Source organism: Bos indicus, chromosome 24 (assembly GCF_029378745.1).
Source record: "Bos indicus isolate NIAB-ARS_2022 breed Sahiwal x Tharparkar chromosome 24, NIAB-ARS_B.indTharparkar_mat_pri_1.0, whole genome shotgun sequence".
NCBI lineage: Eukaryota > Metazoa > Chordata > Mammalia > Artiodactyla > Bovidae > Bos > Bos indicus.
Genome location: NC_091783.1, coordinates 22038278 through 22059853, shown reverse-complemented (window position 1 = coordinate 22059853; position 21576 = coordinate 22038278). Strand labels below are relative to the sequence as shown.

The window sequence follows — 21576 nt, the reverse complement described above, 5'->3', positions numbered from 1 at the left end:
TGTCCCCTTTAGGGTAGCTGGGACACTGATCTCTACTTAATTCATGCTCCGTTAATACATGAATGAAAAAGAAGAGAATCAAATTGATAAATGGGTCCGTTTCCTGCTAGCAATGAGATTATGGGAGTGGACTGGAAATGATATGCAATATGAAGTATACTGGTTGTGGGATTCCAGGGTGGTAAGATCTGAAGGAGATGAAGGACACAGCCAAAATGCTAAATCTGAAATTCAGCAAAGACTGTTCAGACAGATTTAAAGGCACAGTTACCAGAGAAGACAGGTAATCCACAGGGAGGAGAGCGCAGTAGGTCAGAGAGTTGCTGCAGGTATATACATTGGAATAAAAGCATAATGACTTTATGACAGTTTAATGCTAACAGATGAAGATACCACATTTCATATAGGACTGAAAATCATGTCTGGGAAGACTGTAGAGTCCTGTGACAGGGAGATAAATGGTAGAGCTTCCAAGCCTGCTGTGACCTTGGGTGTTTACTTGGCTCTACCCACGTGGAATCTTGCTTCTTGCCTCTCTCCCTAGGCATGGGCTCCATGTATTCATTTATGAGTTGGCTCTCCACAAACTGAAACTGGACATTTGGTGCTGTATTAGGTTCTTAGGGCTGCCATAATACATTACCATAAACTTGGTGCCTATGAACAGCAAGAGTTCGTTATCTCATAGTTCTGGAGGTTAGAGTCTGAAATCAAGGTGTTGTTGGCAGGGTCACACTCTATGAAGGCTCTAGAGAAGAATCCTTCTTTGCCTCTCCTACTTTCTGATGGTTGCGGGATCTCTCTGCAGCACTCTGATCTCTGCCTGTCATCATATGGCCTTCTTTCTGCATCCAAATGTAGCTTCTTGTCTCATCTCCTTTCAAAGCCTTCATGGGATGTAGGGCCCACTCTAATCCAATATGACCTCATGTTGACTAATTACATCTGCAAAAATTGTGCATTTCTAAATAAAGTCACATTCTGAGCTTCCATGTGGAAGGACACGATTTGGGGAGGACACTATTCAACCAGATTCAATACCTTTGCCATACAGCAGTTTTATTGAAATCACCCTTTGCCTGCTCTGTAAACCTGACATTGGCCTTCTGTTTTCCCTTTATCTGCAAATATGATGTTACAATTTGGCAGTAGGGGGCGCTGGAGGAAGGGCTTCCCCCTAAGACAGAAGGAAGGGCTTCCTGGCCTGGTCCCGGGGTGCTGGCTCAGCCTGTGGCTCTCCCGGTAGCAGAGCCCTCCTGCATCCCCCAGGGCACAGGGCAGTATCCTAACACATTGCCTCCAGTGAGGGACTCCGTGGCACTCTGTAGAGGGAAGCCTTCCAGCAAGATCCACTGCCATGGTGTAGCATCTCCTCTCTATCCAGTGAGTCATGACTGCACCGCAGAGGAGGCTCCGAATAATCAAGTGGACAGAATGACATCTGTATGTGTAAGTCGGTCGCTTACCCCAGTCACCCCAGTGCATGCTCCAAAACAAGTGTGGGCTCAAAAATACAGACCTTACCTACTCAAGGCTGACCTGGCAAGCATTACTGCTGAGCGTCTAATGTGTCGACAGCGAGACGCTGTCAACACTAAGCATCTCAGATGGCATCCCTCCCCATGGGGGATCAACCAGCCACCTGGGGGCCATGGTTACCCTGGACCCATTTCTTCATAGAGGAGGCAGATTCATTGCCAAGGAATATACATGACTCTGAATATGGATTTGCCTTCAGAGAACTGAACATAGCACTTGAGCCCCACCCCCGTCTGTGTACTTAGAGAATGCTTTATCTACCTTGATATTGTGTGCACTTTCGCTTCTCGTCAAAGAGCTCATTTCACAGCAAAGGAAGTAGAATAATTGGCTTATTCCCATTGAATCAAATAGTCTTACCACACCCCATCACCTGGAGCGGTTGGCCTGATTGAAAGTTGGAATGGAGATTCAGTTGTGGGGCCAGTTGGGAGACAACACCCCAAAACAATGGGATTCTGTCTTACAGGGAAGGCTTCACGCTTTGAATCAGTGACTGTTCTGTGCTGTTCTCTCTCCTGCAGCCAGAACACATGGATATGAGCGTCAAGGGGTGGAAGTGTGAGTGGCTCCTTTCACTCTTAAACTCAATAACCCATTTGCAGAAATGGTCTTCCTTCACAGGAAATTTTGAGCAATGCTGGTCTGGAAGTCATTAGGGCTGCCGTCTATGGCGTTCCACAGAGTCGGACATGACTGAAGTGACTTAGCAGCAGCAGCAGCAGCAGTCCCAGGGGAGGGATGTTTCCAACCAGAGATAAAATGGTTCAGTTGAAAGTGGAGAATGGTTCAGTTGGAAAGTGCGATTGCCTCCTGGACAGCTTGGACCTCTTATTTGTTGTTGTTCAGTCACCAAGTCATGTCCGACTCTGCGACCCCATAGACTGCAGCACGCCAGGCTTCCGTGTCCCTCACTGTCTTCCAGAGTTTGCCCAAGTTCATGTCCATTGAGTTGGTGATGCCATCCAACTATCTCACCCTCTGTCATTCCCTTTTCCTTCTGCCTTTGGTCTTTCCCAGGATCAGGGTCTTTTCCAATGACTCGGCTCTTCGTATCAGGTGGCCAAAGTTTTGGAGCTGCAACTTCAGCATCAGTCCTTCCAATGAGTGTTCATGGTTGATTTCTTTTAAGATTGACTGTTCTGATCTCCTTGGTGTCCAAGGGACTCTCAAGAGTCTTCTCCAGCACCACAGTTTGAAAGCATCAATTCTTTGGCACTCTGACTTCTTTATGAACCTCTTATATTACCCACCAGCTGGCCAAAAAAAGGGGGAGAGGGAGTTACTCTAGATGAGGTGCTTGAGCGTGGATTCCTACTACATAACACAGGCAAGGAGGATTGTGTCTGAAACCCAGAGAGTTATCTGAGACTGCTGCTTAGTACTTGCATGCCTAATAGTGAAAGTTACTGGAAAACTACAGAAACCAGGAAAGCCAGGATTGAAGGCTCAAGCCCTCTTGGGAGTAAAGGTTTGGATCCCTCTAGTAGGTAATGAACCTCAACCAGCTGAATTTCTGGCGGAGGATGGGGAAAATGTGATGTGGACTGGGAAATGGAAGAACGAAGAGATGGGTACCATTGACAGCCTCGTGACAAAGCACAGAAACAATGGCGGTAGTGTGTGTGTGTGTGTGTGTGCGCGCTCACACTCTGCGACCCCATGGACTGTAGCCTGCCAGGCTCCTCTGTCCATGGGATTTTCCAGGCAAGGATACTGGAGTGGGTTGCCATTTCCTACTCTGGGGGATCTTCCCGACCAGAGATCGAACTCACGTCTCTCGTTTCTCCTGCATTGGCAGGTGGATTCTTTACCACTGCACCATCTGGGAAGCCCCGAGGCATGGCTTCATTCGTATTCTTATCACATATACGTGTGTTTATTGAATACACTATGTTGTTCTCCTGTCTCCTTTCTAGTTTTATTTTACATACAGGTAATTAAATTTTACAATTTATTCTTAGGGTAACAGAATATTCATTGGGACCCTGCCTGAATTTGTGGACTGGTTAATATAACCAGTGGTGGACACAGTGCCTGTTGAAACTATGCACCTCCACATTTCGAGAGAAAGGTAAGAACTTTACTTTTAAGATGGAAAAGCATATTTTGTTACAGGACAAACCAGAGTTCTTTCATTGATGTATGGAATTTCGAAGCTGTGTAGAAGGCTGCACATGGAAGCTGAAGAACCAGAGGTCTCTCCTCTCTTGTATCTCTGGGCTACTACTCGGCTATTCTTTGAACCTTTAAGTGTCTCTTCTTATATTCTCAAATTTGAGACACAGCTCGTTTCGCCACAGTTTCTTCCAATCTCCCTACTCTGTGATGATGTTTTCTTCTCATGTCCCTGAATAACTTGACTGTAGCGTGTGTTTAGCCCTGATTGTGTTCTGAGTGTAAATTTCCTTTCCTTATTGGGTGCATTACATGGCTTCTCCACTAACCCCAGTCCACTTGATCCTAAGCTCTTTTAGGACTATGTCTCATTCCTTTTCTGCATCATCCACCAAAAACCCACACATGAAGACACACGCAATGAATATGTCCCGATTAACTGCGCTTCCTCATTTGCTGCACTGATTATCTGCTTCTTGCTCCAAATTTAGTATCTCAGCTAATCCATTGTTTCCCAACCTATTCTGACTAGAGATCACCTTTGACCTTAACATGTTAAATTTACTCAAAATTACCTGGAAATTTTTGAAAAACTCATTAATTTTGATATAGAGCAGGAATTATATAAAATACTTTGGGATTAATATATTGTACCATAAAATTATTTCAAGATATACTCTGTAATATTTATAACTTTCCCCCATTTCTTAAAAAATAATAAGAATTAAAATAACATAGTATAGCTCCGAAAGATTTTAAAAATACAGCTATTCCACTTGTGAGTTTATACCCCAAAGGATGGAAAAAAGAGTCTTAAAAAGATACTTGTACATCCATGTTTATAGCAGCATTATTCACAAAAGACGGAAGCTGAACAAGTGTCCACCAACAGATGAATACATAAGCAAAATGTGGCATAAACATACAATGGAATGGTGCTCAGCCTTAAAAATGGAGGGAATTCTGGCACAGGCTACAACCTGGATGAATCTTGAGGATATAATACTAAGTGAAATAAGCTAGTCACAAAAAGACAAATACTGTGTGATTTCACTTATATGAGTGTAGTCAATACAGTAGTCAAATTCATAGAGACAGAAAGTAGAATGGGAGTTTCCAGGGGCTGGGGTAGTGGGTAGGGGGAGTCATTTGATATAAAGTTTCAGTTTTGCAATATAGAAAGTGTTCTGGAGATTGGTTGCATAATAATATGAATATACTTAACACTACTGAATCGTACACTTAAAAATCGTTAAGATGGTACATTTTGTTGTGTATATTTTAACAGCAATTTAAAAAAATCCAAACAGTCCATAAAATAAAACTCGTAGATGAGATTGTTTAGGAACCAATGGAAAAATTATTGTGAGAAATTAAAGACTGAAGTAGATGGAGTGACATCCTGTGTTCATGGATTAGAAGACCTGACATTGTAAAAATGACTGTTCTTTCTAAAATTATCAGTAGATTTCATGCAATCCCAATAAACATTTCAACACTTTTTCTGTAAATTAAAGTACTAACATTAAATGGAAGTGCAAAGAGTTAAGAAAAGCCAAGACACTTTTTTTTTTTCAATTGAAGTATAGTTGATGTACAATATTATATTTTCAGTTCAGTTCAGTCGCTCAGTCATGTCCAGCTCTTTGCGACCCCACGGACTGCAGCACACCAGGCCTCCCAGTCCATCACCAACTCCCGGAGCTTGCTCAAACTCATGTCCATTGAGTTGGTGATGCCATCCAACCATCTCATCCTCTGTCGTCCCCTTTTCCTCCTGCCTTCAATCTTTTCCAGCATCAGGGTCTTTTCCAACAAGTCAGTTCTTCGCATCAGGTGGCCAAAGTATTGGAGTTTCAGCTTCAGCATCAGTCCTTCCAATGAATATTCAGGACTGACTTCCTTTAGGATTGACTGGTTGGATCTCCTTGCTGTCCAAGGAACTCTCAAGAGTCTTCTCCAACACCACAGTTCAAAAGCATCAATTTTTCTGTGCTCAGCTTTCTTTATAGTCCAACTCTCACATCCATATGTGACTACTGGAAAAACCATAGCTTTGACTAGGTGGACCTTTGCTGGCAAAGTAATATATGTTACAAGTATACAGTATACTGATTGATAATTTTTGAAGGTTGTATTCTACATATAGTTATAAAGTACTAGCTACATTCCCCATGTTCTATAATGTATCTTTGCAGCTTATTTTGTACATAACAGTTTGTGCCTCTTACTCTCTAACCCCTAATTTACCCCTCTCTCCTTCCCTCTCCCAACTGGTAACCGCTTCTTTGTTCTCTGTATCTGTGAGTCTGTCTCTTTCTTGTATCCACTAGTTTGTGGAAGTTTTTAGATTTCACGTGTAAGTGATGTCATACAGTACTTGTCTTTCTCTGTCTGACTTACTGCACTGCATAATGCTCTCCAAGTCTGTCCACGTTGTTGCTAATGGCACTGTGGATGGACACTTCGTTTGCTTCCGTGTCTTGGAGATTATAAATAATGCTGCTATGAACATTGGGGTACGTGTATCCTTTTGAATTAGTGTTTTGTTTTGTTTTTTTTTTTCCAGATATATACCCAAGAGTGGAACTGCTTGGTCATACAGTAGCTCTGTTTTTTAACTTTATTTTTAATTGAAGGATAGTTGCTTTACAATGTTGTACTGGTTTCTGCCACACATCAACATGAATCAGCCATAGGTGTACTTACATCCCCTCCCTCTTTAACCTCCCTCCCACCTCCCACCCCATCCCACCCCTCTAGGTTGTCACAGAGCCCCGGTTTGAGTTCCCTGCATCATAGAGCAGATTCCCACTGGCGATATATTTAGCTTACGGTAAGGTAAATGTTTCCCTGCTACTCTCTCCTTTTGCCACCCCCGCCCCCCACCACGTGCGCAAGTCTGTTCCCCGTCTGCGTCTCCATCCGTTGCTGCCCTGCAAATAGGTTCACCAGTACCATCTTTCTAGATTCCATATAGTAGTTCTGCTTTTAGTTTTTAAAGAAACCTCCATACTACTTTCCCCGGTGGCTACACCAGTTTGCCTTCCCACCAACAGTGTATAAGGGGTCCCTTTTCTCCATATCTTGACCAGCATTTGTTAGCGTTTGTTATCTGTGTTCTTTTTGATGATAGCCATTCTGACAGGTGTGAGGTGATATCTCATAGTGCTTTTGATTTGCATTTCCTTGATGCTTAGCAGTGTTGAGCATGGTTTTATGTGTCTGTTTGTCGTCTGAATGTCCCCTTTGAGAAAAGGTCTGTTGAGGTCTTTTGCTCATTTTTTTTCTTCTGTTCACTTTTTAATTGGCTTGTTTATTTTTTTGATGTTGAATTGTTTGAAGAGGAGCCAAGACACTCAAAGGAGAAGAATAAGATGGTGGGACTTGTTCTGTTGGCTACTAGGATGTATTTAAAGTCTACAGCAACTAAAAAAGTGTGGTATTAATGTAAGAATAGATAAACATATTAATGGCAGAGATTAAAAGTTCCAGGAATGGACTCACATGTGTGTGGTTACTTGATGACATAAATAGCACTGCAGAACGGTGAGTGAAGGGTGGTCTTTTCAATAAATGATGTTGGATCAATTAATTACCTATATAGAAAATTTTGTCCCTACCTCACACCACACACAAAAATAATTTCCAAGTCACTTTTAGACTTAAATGTGCATAGCAAAACTATAAAGATTTTGGAATATAACATGGGAAAACATATTCAATGTATGGAGATGGGAGTGAATTTGAAAATAGGACACTAAAAGCACTAGCCAAAAAAGGAAAAAAAAATGACAATTTTGTCTTATTAAAATTCAGAACTTCTATTCATCAAAAGACTGAGAAGTAAGCAAGTGTGGGATCTCAGGATTTTAGCTGTGCACCAGATGAGGGGGTAAAGAAGCTCAATGTAAGTGGTAGCACTGAGGATAGCTCCAGTCAGTTTTATTTTAAACTATTTTAATTTAAAGGATATACTGTTTAGTATATCCATTTTATATCCATTATCTTGTAATAATCTATAATGGAATATAATCTGCAAAAATACTGAATCCCTGTGCTGTATACCTCAAACTAACATGATATTATAAATCAAGAATACTTTAATAAAAAATTAAATTTTTATTTATGTTTAACTTTTATTGAAATATGGTTAATGTACTGTGTTATGTTAGTTTTAGGTGTACTACATAGTGATTTGACTTTCGCATACATTATGAAATGATCATGCAGTAGATCCAGTAACAATCTGTCCCCACACAAAGACAGTACAAAATTGTGGACTATATTCCTTATGCTGTATATTCTATCCCTGTAGCTTATTTATTTTATAACTAGAGGTTTGTACCTCTTAATCCCCTTCACTTATTTTTTTCCCCACCTTCCTACTCAGTTACAGTAATGTTTAATAGTATTGTTGAAAGTTCCAGATTTGTTTAACAATACTGAGAGACCCCTACAGCTTCATTAAGAGGGTTTTGCCATTAATGTTGACAACACCTAGAAAACCAAGCTTATAAAAAATGAAGCAATGTAATGATCTTTCAAGAGCAAAAACATAGAAGGATATCACCAGAAGGAAAATATATAATAGTTTCTGGCTCATCTGTAAGCAATACTTACAAAATCATAAAATGGAAAAGATGATTTTGTATTATACCTATATTTAGAGTCATCATTTAAATGTATGATAATATTAAAATTAAATATTGACAGATATATTTGTATTTCTGTGTGTGTGTGCTAAGTCGCCTAAGTCATGTCCGACTCTTTGCAACACTATGGACTGTAGCCCACCAGGCTCCTCTGTGCATGGGATTCTCCAGGCAAGAATACTGGAGTGGGTTGCTGTGCCCTCCTCCAGGGGGATCTTCCTGACCCAGAGATGGAACCCGCGTCTCTTGTTTCTCCTGCATTGGCAGGCGGGTTCTTTACCACTAGCACCACCTGGGAAGCCCATATTTGTATTTAAATATATTTTAACTCAATATTTTTCTGGGCTCCAAAATCACTACAGATGGTGACTGCAGCCATGAAATTAAAAGACGCTTACTCCTTGGAAGGAAAGTTATGACCAACCTAGATAGCATATTCAAAAGCAGAGACATTACTTTGCCAACAAAGGTTCGTCTAGTCAAGGCTATGGTTTTTCCTGTGGTCATGTATGGATGTGAGAGTTGGACTGTGAAGAAGGCTGAGCTCCGAAGAATTGATGCTTTTGAACTGTGGTGTTGGAGAGTCCAACCAGTCCATTGTGAAGGAGATCAGCCCTGGGATTTCTTTGGAAGGAATGATGCTAAAGCTGAAATTCCAGTACTTTGGCCACCTCATGCGAAGAGTTGACTCATTGGAGAAGACTCTAATGCTGGGAGGGATTGGGGGCAGGAGGAGAAGGGGACGACAGAGGATGAGATGGCTGGATGGCATCGCTGACTCAGTGAACTCCGGGAGTTGGTGATGGACAGGGAGGCCTGGCGTACTGCGATTCATGGGGTCGCAAAGAGTCGGACACGACTGAGCGACTGATCTGATCTGATCTGATCTAACTCAATATTGTATCATCACTATAATTAGAGGAGAAGGTGAAATGGTCCACAGCAGCAATATAGTGTTTTTTGCCTTCTTCTCCACAAGAGGGCGCAAGGTGAATACGATTTTCGAGTTCATTGTTTCACCCGAGCCTTTGGCTGTGGCCGGGGATGACCACTTACTCCCATCTTGGTAGAGCTGACAAACTACTATTGTTCATATCTAAACAACTGTCTTTAGGGTCAGGGAGCTGTTGAAAGGATACCCAGATGAAGAAGTCACGACTTAAGTACTCACAATCTGGTGGGAACACAAACTCACAGAGGGAACAAAAATAACACATTTGGAGGGCGTGCTAAGGGCCCAAGCAGTTCCGCGGACGATGAGTTGGACTGTTCCTTCGGAGAGGTTGGAACGCTTGGGGGCGATGTATTTGAATGCGGCAGAGAGGTGGCGTGGACTGCGCATGCACGGCTCAACGGTTGGGGCCCTGAGGGCGGGGTGGGGGTGGGGGCTGCTGTGGGAACGTGTAAATTCTACACCAGCAGACCCGAGGCCGTAGTCAACACTCTGCCTGCAAACACTGGGCAGCTTCTGGGGTCTGTTCTCCTTTCTTTGTCCCTTGAAATCTGCTCTGTTCCCTCAAGGGCCCATGACCTTCACGCAGTCATCCCCCTACCCATTGCCCCCAAATCCCCCACCCCAAGACCTGCTCAGGTGTAGTTCACTCTCTCCTCGAAGAGGTCTTTGCTTGTCCAGAGCCCTTCCCTCCTAGAGGCTGCTGCTGCTGCTGCTAAGTCGCTTCAGTCCCTTAGAGCCTGGTGCTTTCTTTTAGGCCTTCCCGCTTCTCGAGGGTCTGCTCCCTGGTCTTTCACCTCTTCCCCTCTCCTGGCCCGTCCTCCTCAATGCCAAAATTGCCGTCCTTCTTCCCCCTGGTCTCACACCTGTCGCCTGGTCAACCCCCTCTCTGGAGGCCTGCAAAGTGTTGACTTAAAACAACCTGCAGTGTGATCATCCTCCTCTGGGACTCACCCCCATCCTCCAGGGCCCCGTGGAGTCTGGGGCACATGTGGTGTGGGCCACGGTGTGTGTGTTTGTGTGTGTGTGTGTGTGTTTTACTAACCCTACTATGAATACAACCCTGGGTTTAGGGATGTTTCCCCATCATGACAACCACCCAGAGTGTTAACTAGTGGAAGGGATTTATAGAGTCTAGTTTTTAGGCATAGGAAACAGCTTAACTGGTGTAATGGAAACTGGCTCAGAGATGGAATCAGATATCCTTGGTGCCCTAATGTAAGGAGATCTAAATGTGCTTGGTGAAATGTTAGTCGCTCAGTCGTGTTCTACTCTTGGAATCCTATGGACTGTAGCCTGCCAGGCTCCTCTGCCCATGGGATTTTCTCCAGGCAAGAATATGGGAGGGAGGTGGGGTGGGGTTCGGGATAGTGGGGCACATGTGTACCTGTGACTGATTCACATTGATGTATGGCAGAACCCACCACAATGTTGTAAAGTAATTATCCTCCAATTAAAATAAATAATTGAAAAGAACACTGGAGCAGATTTCCATGACCTCCTCCAGGGGATCTTCTGCCCTGAGGGCCCTTAGGCCCCAGGAACTCACACTGGAGTTGATGACTGTGATATCTTTGTTTCCTGATATGGCAGGAAATACTCCATTTCTCAAAAGGGACTGATTTGCAGGACGCCTGGGGCTCTGGTGAATATGGCTGGCATGCTTTCGCACCTCTGCTTTTCCCTTGGTGGCCTCATCTTCACACTGTACCCTGGGCATTTCAATCTGATATTTCCAAAGCAAAGACACTGCGTATGGACTCTGAACCTGAAGTGTAGAACAGGTCTGCACCGCCCTTGCAGATTTTAAACCTGGTTCCAAGTGAGCTCGTCTGCTGTACTGTGTGATGGTGTTGGGAAATCCCAGGGTCACGTGCACAGGCCCGCCTCCTGGTGCTGCCCTTCCTGCCCGGGCACCTGAGCAAGTGAAAGGACCTCTCGGAGTCTCCGTGCCCTCATCTGTAAAATGAAGCCAATGAGAGCAATTACCACGTGGGATTGTCCTGAGAAGTAAAGGAGGTAACAATAAATGAGACAGTGTTTCCTAAGCACCTAGGAAATCGCTTACACTGAAAGGGAAGTGCTTAAAAAAATGCAGGTATTATTATTACTGGGGCTTCCCCTGGTGGTTCAGTTGGTGAAGAACCTGCCTGCAATGCGGAAGACACATGTTCAATCCGTGGGTCGGGTAGATCCCCTGGAGGAGGAAATGGCAACCCACTCCAGTATTCTGGCCTGGAAAATTCCATGGAAAGAGGAGCCTGGCGGGCTCTGCAGTCCATGGAGTCTCAAGAGTCGGACATGACTTAGCGACTAAATCCCCACCCCCACCATTATTATTATCTGTTTTTTCTTCATCTGTGACACTCAAGTGGGATTGCCAAGGGCAGACTGCTTGATCTCCAGGAGGCTCCTTCAAGCTCTGCTCTGAGTTTCTCAGATATGACCTGCCATACCCACTGGGCGAGTTAGTGACTCAATCCTGATAACTTCCCTCTTCTGTTTATCTCCTCTGGCAAGCCCCACCCCACCCTACCCCGCCCTGCGACACCTCGGTCAACAGCTCTTTGTGCTAAATTCTTCTGAGTGGTTTCAGTTCTGGGTGCAGTGGCTTTGCCATCTGGGGAGTCAAGCCCAGACACATGGCATCCAGAGGAGTCCTCATGACCTCTGCTCGCGTTCAGGTTTCTAGATATGAATATGGGTCAAAGGACACTGTATTTGTTGCCCTGAAAGCCACCTGGTGTATGCACATGTTTTCATTTCTATTCTGGAACAAAATCTCACTCGGCCTACAAAGGGGCAGTGTTTCTGGACCTGAGGGGAGGCCGAACCTTCACTGACGTGTCCAGCTGGTCAGGTTGTCCCTTCCCCTTAAGACATTTCTGTTTCCTGGCATTTTTGCCACCTTCCTGCTTTAGAACAGCAGCAGCCGTGAGTAAACCCTTCACACACTGCATGTGCCTTGAAGTGCAGCAGGACCGAAAAGAGGGCTCCTGTCAGCCCAGTTTGGACCCAGGTGTTATTTTCCCAAGTGACCAAGGGTAGGCATGAGTGTTTCCTAAGGACCAGGCTCAGCCACTCAAACGAGAAAGCTGGCCTGGGGTCAGCTTGTATCCCAACCAAGAAGCCTCTCCCCAGTGCTCAGAACCCCACAGTTTTGAGGCTCCATCAGACACCTGGAGGCTGAGGAAGGAGTCTTGAGTGACAGATTGAAAAGAGATCCCCAGAGACTAGGAGATCATTGAAGAATCCACAAAAATACCTCCAGGAAGAAAGGACTTGCTTCATGGGGAGGGCTGATGCCAGAGCATCATGGAATTCCAAGTTACACAAGCACTTCCTGCCCTTCCTTCCCCTCCACCCCTCGAGGTCACAGCAAAGGGTGGGGTGAAAGTCATAAAAGAGGTTGGAGGGAAAAGAGAGAAGCTTTAGAATGTTTCCCCCTGTAGGTGTGATGGGAAACCCAGCCCAAGAATAAAATTTTAAGTTTTTATTATTATTGTTGAAAAGCTGGCTTAAAGCTCAACATTCAAAAAACAAAGATCATGGCATCCAGTCCCATCACTTCATGGCAAATAGATAGGGGAAAAGTGGAAACAGTGACAGATTTTATTTTCTTGGACTCCAAAATCACTGCACATGGTGACTGGAGTCATAAAATTAAAAAACACTTGCTCCTTGGGAGAAAAACTATGACAAACCTAGATAGCATATTAAAAAGTAGAGACATCACTTTGCTGACAAAGGTCCATATAGTGAAATCTATGGTTTTTTCAGTAGTCATGTATGGATGTGAGAGTTGGACGATAAAGAAGGCTGAGCACCAAAGAATTGATGCTTTTGAACTGTGGTGCTGGAGAAGACTCTTGAGAGTCCTTTGGACTGCAAGGAGATCAAACCAATATCCTAAAGGAAATCAACCCTGAATATTCATGTAAGGACTGATGCTAAAGCTGAAGCTCCAATACTTTGGCCACCTGATTTGAAGAGCCAACTCATTGGAAAAGACCCTGATGCTGGGAAAGATTGAGGGCAGGAGGAGAAGTGGGCAACAGAGGACGAGACGGTTGGATAGCATCATCGACTCAATGGACATGAGTTTGAGCAAGCTCTGGGAGATAGTGGAAGGACAGGGAAGCCTGGCATGCTGCAGTTCACAGGGTCGCAAAGGGTAGGACATGACTGAGCAACTGAACAACAATGACAACAACTTAAATTACTAGACCTGCTATGACAAGAGGATCTGTGGTTACTCATAAGTAACCAGATGGAGCAATAGCTGCAGGGAATGTGTTTCTAAGGTGGGTGAGGTTGCAGCATGACTAAAAGCCTACTTTTTGTTTAAATGCTCCATGGTGGTAGTACGTCAAAGCCAGGGTGATATCTAGTCACCCTGTAAATAGGAACGCTCATGGAGTTCTGCCTCTCACCAGACTATAATGGCAACTGATCACATGTATATTACAGCACCAGAGGTTCTGAGATGAAGTTCCACCCCAGGACAGGGTAGGTGGGATTGGACAGGGGTCGCTGAGAGTCGGACACGACTGAGCGACTTCACTTTCACTTTTCACTTTCATGCATTGGAGAAGGAAATGGCAACCCACTCCAGTGTTCTTGCCTGGAGAATCCCAGGGATGGGGAGCCTGGTGGGCTGCTGTCTATGGGGTCGCACAGAGTTGGACACGACTGAAGCAACTTAGCAGCAGCAGCAGCAGCTATAGACTTCCCTGGTGGTTCAGATGGTAAAGCGTCTGCCTACAATGCAGGAGACCCAGGTTCAATCCCTGGGTCAGGAAGATCTCCTGGAGAAGGAAATGGCAACCTGCTCCAGTATTCTTGCCTGGAAAATCCCATGGACAGAGGAGCCTGGTGGGCTACAAGTCCAAGGGGTCGCAAAGAGACTTCACTTCCTTTCACTTAATAGGCTGGTGGAAAAAAAAAAAAATTCAAGGATTAGGAAAGAGGAGAAAAACTCAAAAAAATCTTCATATAAATGTAAATTATTTTTTAAAAATCTACCAACACATGAAAGTTAACTATGTTGGATTTAAAAATGAGTATCAACTCCCCCTCCCTGCCCCAGAGCATTAAGTGGCTTGCCTAGAGCCCAAGGGGTCTATGGACATCCTAAGCGCTGGTGAGCGTTATGGTCTCAATTTTAGAGAGTGGCCAGCTAAAGTAGGAGTGTATCTGATGACTAGGGGAACCTTCAGCAGTTCATGAACACATGCTGTTTGTTCTAGCTCTCAGAGAAGAAAGGGTGTGGAGACTGGCATTTGCTGGTTGCAGGCAAGGAAGCTTAACGTGGAAGACATGGGCATATTTTATAACAATACAAGCTATGGTGAATGTCAGGATTTGTTAAAACGTGATTAAATGACAGCATGCCTCAAAACAAAAATTTAAATTGAATAGAATGAATTTAACTGCTAAACCAAAGCACATAAATTATGTTTTCAAAAAGCAACAGAATTCTGCTCCTAGCCAAGGTAGAGTAGCAGAGACTGTATTTACTTTCCTATCTGAAACAACCAAAAGAAAAGGAAAAAAAAAAAAAGGATGAAATATATGAAACAATGGTTGTCAAGAGCCTGGACATCAGGCAACAGAGGACAGTGATCCCTGTGATAAAGGAAACAAATGACTACCCTAGCTTATTGCTTTGAGGGGGCTTCTCTGCTGGTGGCTCAGCCGTTAAGAATCCACCTGCTAATGCAGGACACCCGGGTTCGATCCCTGGATCGGGAAGATCCCTTGGAGAAGGAACTGGCAACCCACTGCAGTATTCTTGCCTGTGAAATTCCATGGACAGAAGAGCCTGGTGGGCTACAGTCCATGGGGTTCGAAAGAGTCAGATACAACTGAGTGACTAAACAAGACATTGCTTTGAGAATTTTCAGATGAAAGTACAAGGAAAGGGATCCAAGCATAGCAAGACCGAATTCCATGCTGCCTATAAGAAATCCATTTAGTATAAGGACATAAATAGAGACGAAAAGCAAATGGGTAGCTGCCAGATGGTGGGGGAGGGGACATGAAAGCGCCTACTTAGTGGGTCCGGCGTTTTCTGTTGGAGCGATGAGAACATCTTGGAACTGAATAGAGGAAGTGGTTACACAGCATCGTGAATGTACTAAATGCCACTGAACTGAGTACTTTAAAATGGTTATTTTGATGTTATATTAATTTCACCTGAAAAAAAAAAAAAAAACTAACCAAGCATACAAGGGAACAAAACCAAGCAGCAGAAACCAGAGACCCACAGAAGATATAGTTATAAAACTCAGACTTAAAAATAATTATGCTTGCTAGTGCATGAAGAGATGAAAGATGAAACTGAGAGTTTTGACAGAGAAATATAAACTGTAAAAAAAAAAAAAGTAACAGTGTTTTGCTGTCCATTGCTCCAGGTTCATCTCTATGTGTGGGTTTCTGATCTTGGACCTGACTGGTTCCCAGGAAATAATCAAAAGTTAAGCCATTAGAGGTCATACCCTTGTATGTGCATATATAAAGTTTTGGGAAATTCATTTTATTCCATAAAAGTACAAAAACTGTTGAAAACAAATGTGAATATTACAAAATATTGAGTATATTAGTGAAAGAAATATGTGGAAAAGACACTGTAAAGCTTCATTTGTGGGTGTTTTTCTATGCAATTTTACATCTGTGGCATCGTGGAGTTTGGTGATCTTCATTCAACTCATTTGATAAACATTTACTGAGCATCTTCAAAAAAAAAAAGAGAAATTCTAGAACTATAGATACAACAATCACATTATTAAGTCAGTGAATGGTCTTAACAGTGGCACAGAGAGCTGAAGAGAGAATTAATTGAATTCTTAATGGATTGGAAGACAGTATCCAGAATACAGTATTGAGACGTGAAGACAAAAGACAAAAAGTTACAGAGAGGCGTCTCATAAGGAAGGAAGAGGATGAGGGGGACACAGCAGTATTTGGAGAGTTAATAACTGAGAATTTTCAAAAATTAATGAAAGATATTAAGCTGTACATTTATAGTTGACTTCTAAACAGAAACAATGGAATCTAGAAGACAATGGAATGATATCTTCAAAATGTTAAAATAACTATCTGTCAAAGGATGGTGTATAAAGTAAATGCTCCAGCAGTTCATAAATGGGATGTTAACTTAGGATAAGAGAAAGGAGACAGGATTACAGCAGATGGGTAAGGATTGAGCAGGGCACTGCTAGACGGACTTCCCACTCAAGGGATGTTTCCCAGGCAAATGGTCAGGAAATCTCAAGGTCTATTGGTGGAAAAATGAGTTAGTCTGATAGGTGAAGTTAAGTAACCCTGATAGCTCAGTTGGTAAAGAGTCCGTCTGCAATGCAGGAGACCCCAGTTCGATTCCTGGATTGGGAAGATCCGCTAGAAAAGGGATAGGCTATCCACCCCAGTATTCCTGGACTTCCCTCGTGGCTCAGTTGGTAAAGAATCCACCTGCAATGCATGAGACCTGGGTTCGATCTCTGGGTTGGGAAGATCTCCTGGAGAAGGGAAAGGCTACCCACTCCGATATTCTTGCCTGGAGAATTCCATGGACTATGTAGTCCATGGAGTTGCAAAGAGTTGGACACTACTGAGCGACTTTCACTTTCACCAGGGGTGGGTTAGAAATTGAGCCTGAAATTGTTCCATAGGAGCTAGACAGTGAATGGCCTCATCCTACAAATGAAGGAAATACTGAAGGTGCTCTTGTGGCATCCTTGCTTTGTTTCTTGGTAGGATGCTACTGCTAAAAGGCTTTCTCACAATTTTCTGATAGAGGTATAAATCATGCTGTCTCTTGCTACTTTGCTATGAGTGAAATGAAATTTAGATAAGTGCCAGCTTCAGCCTGCACTATACTTTTACTCCCTTGAGAGGAAATATTATTAAATTACCATTTTAAAATAATCCAATTGCAATGAATCTTATTTCCCCTTTGATTTGTTCCTTTCGAGCCATGAGACAGTAAAGCAGGGAGGGAAGAAAAAATAAAGAAGTTCCCTTTCAAAGTTTCCACATGGCTGATCTTTTGAATTATTTTCTTGTTTTCTAAGCATCACATTTCTTAGAGGCCTAAGCTTTCTCTTCCTGTCTTCAGAAGGGCAGAGATACTCCTTATAAACCCGTACTGTCTTAATCAGTCTACACGAGTTCCGCTTTGCTTTTCCTGTGTATTCCCCATCTCTGAGTGCCACTCTCATTTGACCCCAACCCGGCTTCCAACTCTTATATGTTTAATGTGCATACTTGCAGAATTCATTAATCTTTAAAAGCTACGGTGTTTTTAAAAAATTATTTATTTGGGTGCAATTAAATATTTAATTTTTACATTTAATTATTTACCTGGGCTTAGTTGTGGCAATCAGAAGTTTTAGTTGTGGCATGCAAGCTGCAGTAGGTGGGATCTTCCTAATCAGGGATCTCACGTGGGCACCCCCTGCACTGGGAGTGTGGAATCTTAGCCACTGGACCACCAGAGAAGTCCCTATGGTGCTCTTTTATGTATACTTTAATTGCATCAATGACACTTGCTTTTAGAATCCTATAATTTGACCTACCAGGCTAAACTCTGATTTTCCATTCCATTATCTTTCACTTGTATCTCTTGGGATTTTTTGTTTTTAGCTCTTTCCTTTAAGATTCCTCAGCTTTCCAATAGGTACATGAAAAGGTGCTCAGAATGACAAATATCAGGAAAATGCAACTCAAAACCACAATGAGATATCACCTCACACCTAGAATGGCTATTGTCAAAAAGACAGGAGCAAGTGTAGAAGCAGATGTAGAGAAAAGGGAATCCTTTTCTCTGTTTTTCACTGTTAGTAAAAATGCAACTTGGTGCAGCCACATGGAAAACAGTATGGAGTTGCCCCCCAAAAATAATAGAACCAATGTATGATTCAGCAATTCCACTTTTGGGTATATTCCAAAGGAACTGAAGTAAAGATCTCATAGAGATAGCTGCTCTCGAATGCGCATTGCAGTTTCCTTCACAATAGCCAAGATATGGGAACAACCAAAGTGTCCACCGATAAATGAATTGATACATTTTTTCATCTAATTTTACGTTTATTTCCATATTAAACATAGAGATGGAAAAATAGAGTCTTGTATGACCCCCAAAAGCTACAATAGAATATTTTTCAGCTGTGAGAAAGGAGAAAATCCTGCCATTTTGACAATTTGGATGAACCTTGAATGCATTGTGCTAAGTAAAATGAATCAGATAGGAAAAGACGAATACTGTATGGTATCACTTATATGTAGAATCTAAAAAGTCAAACTCAGAGAGACAGAATAGAGTGGTAGTTGCCAGGGTTTGGGGAGCTGGGGGAAAGAAGAGCTACTGGGGAAAGAGTACAAACTTCCAGTTGTAAGATGAACGAGTTTGGGCATCTAACGTTCTTTTTGTAGTTGCATAAGTTGGAAGCTGCCATAACTGAATTGACACATTTCTTCTGTTCTAATATGGGTATTTAGTGCTACTAATTACTCCTATTGCAGTATCCCACAGATTATGATATATTATACTTCCATTTTCATTCTCTTCAAAGTATTTTCTAATTTTCTGTTTGACTTCTTTTTGATTCATGGGTCATTTAGGAGTGTGCTATTTAGTTTCTAAATATTTGGGGTTTTCCTGAGATCTTTCTCTGATTTCTAATACAATTCCTTCTCTTAGAAGCAGCATAGGGCTGGGTCTTGCTTTTTTATCCAAACAATCTGAGCATTTACATTGCATGTGATTAGTGGTTACGTTTAAGTCTCTCATCTTGATATTTGTTCTCTGTTTGTCCCATTTGTTCTTTGTTCTTTTTCCTCTTTTTCTGCCTTCTTTGAGATTGAATGAGGATTTTTTTTTTTATGATTCTATCTTGTTTGTTGCTTTACTAACTATAACTCTTTGTCATGTGTTTTAGAGCTTGCTTTAGGGTTTAGAGTAGCCATCTTTAATGTATCAAGTGATATTATACTAATTCATATATATTATAGGACCTTGCAACAAAGTATACTTCCATATCTTCCCTCCAGCTTTTGCGCTATTGTTGTCATATATTTTGTTTCTAAACCTCACATTATATGGTTATTATTTTTGCTTAAGCAGTCAATTATCTTATAATGCGATTTAAAGGATGAAAACATTTTTCAGTACTTACCCATACAATTACTGTTGCTGTTCTTCATTCCTTTGAATAAATCCAGTTTTCCATCTGGCATCACTGTCCTTCTGCCTGAAGGACTTCCTTAAGTATTTCTTTAGTACAGATTACTGGTGATAGATTCTTCCAGCTTTTGTTTGTCTGGAGAAGGATTCGTTTTGCCTTCTTTTATTGAAAGGTACTTTTGTTGAGTAAAGAATTTTTGGTTGATGGATTTTTCTCCCCAATATTTTAGAGACATGGTTACATTGTCTTCTATCTTGATTTTTTTTCCCATGGGAAATCAAACCATTGTCTCTGTGTAATGTCTTTTTTCTCCCTTTAGCTATTTAAAACATTTTTTTCTTTATCATTGCTTTTGAGAAATTTAATTATGATGTGCCTTGGTGTAACTTCTTTTTTGTGTGTGCTTGGGTTTTGTTGAATTTCTTGGTTCTGCAGACCTATAATTTTATCGAATTTAGAAAGTTTTGGCCATCATTTTTACAGTTTTTTCTGCCAATCCCTCTATCCCCTCGTCTTCAGGGACTCCAGTTGTGCGTGTATTTGACCACTCAACATTATCCCACAGTTCACTGACGCTATCTTCATTCATTTTAGACTTTTTTCTCTTACATGTTTTATTTTGGATAGTTTCTATTGTATTTTCAAATTCATGAATCTTTTCTAATATCTGAGTAGTTGCTTTAGGGTTTACTTCATATATCTTTAACTTATTACAATCTGTATTTAAGTGATATTATATCCTTTCACATATGATACTTAAGCTTCTCCCTAGCATTTACGTCATTCATTTTATACTTGTTTAAAACTTGTTTGTATTTGTTATAAACCCCAAAACACAGTGTTATTACTTTTGTTAAGCTATCATTTTTTTAAAGAAATTTGAATAATAAGAAACATCTTATATAATTACCCATGTAATGGGTAAAAGTAAAGACCTAAATCAAACTTTTTGATTAAAAACTACAATGTATGAAGTGAAAAATGCACTGCATGGTATTGATGGTGGATTAGATTTGTCAGAATAAGGAAAAAAAGACCCTCAGTGAACAGTGGGACAATTTCAAGCAACCCAACATATATAAGTGGAATCTTCACAGCAGAGAGGAGAATGGTGGGGTCAAAAAGATACAAATGGTAAAAGTTACCATTTCTGGTGCACTTAATTCCTTTGTGTAGGTCCAGATTTACCTCTGACATCATTTTTCGTCTGTCTGAAGGATGTCCTTTAACATTTTTTATAGTGCAAGTCTGATCATGAATTCTTTCAGCTTTTGTATGTCTGAAATCATTTATATTTTACCTTCATTTTTTGAAAGATACTTTTTCATTGGATGTAGAATTTAGGGTCAACAGTTTTTTCTTTCAGTATTTTAAAGATATTGCTCCATGTCTTCTTGCTTATGTTGTTTTCAGTAAGAATTCTGTGGTTCTTACTCTGTCTCTCTGTATATAACTTCCGCCCACCTCCTGCCCCAGCTGCCTTTAAGATTTTCTCATCCTAATTATTTTTTCCTAATATTTTGTGACTTGGTATCACTTTCTTCATTTTTTTTATGCTTGAGATTCATTGAGTTCTTTGGATCTTTGGATTTCTAGTTTGCAAAACATTAGGAAAACTTTCAGACATGATTAAGTCAAGTATCTTTTTGACCCCACCGTTCTCTCTGCTGTGAAGATTCCACTTATGTATGTTAGGTTGCTTGAAATTGTCCCACTGTTCACTGAGGGTCTTTTTTTCCTTATTCTGACAAATCTAATCCACCATCAATACCATGCAGTGCATTTTTCACTTCATACACTGTAGTTTTTAATCAAAAAGTTTGATTTAGGTCTTTTAAAAAATAGATCTCATATTTCTATGTAACTTTTTGAACATACAGAATACAGTTATAATTGTCTTAATATCTTCATCTGCTTATTATAACAATGGTCAGTTCTGGGTTGGTTTCAATTGATATATTATTCTCCTTATTGTGAATTGTAGTTTCCTGCTTCTTTCATCACCTGGTGACTTTTGTTTTGATACCAGACATTGAGGATTTCACTTTGTTGGGTGCTACATATTTTGTTGTTGTTCTGTGAATATTGGTAACGTTCATCTGCGATGCAGTTATACTTCTCAGAA

At 41.6% G+C, this 21576-nt stretch overlaps 1 long non-coding RNA gene across 1 annotated transcript in view; it reads right to left on the bottom strand.

Annotated features, from left to right (window-relative positions):
• The window catches only part of LOC139179402 (uncharacterized), a 28248-nt gene extending 18639 nt beyond the window's left edge, over positions 1-9609 (bottom strand). Inside the window, exon 1 of the long non-coding RNA XR_011563779.1 lies at positions 9484-9609. This is a non-coding gene — a long non-coding RNA (uncharacterized lncRNA). The remainder of the gene's footprint in view (positions 1-9483) is intronic.
• Positions 9610-21576: the final 11967 nt, after the last annotated feature.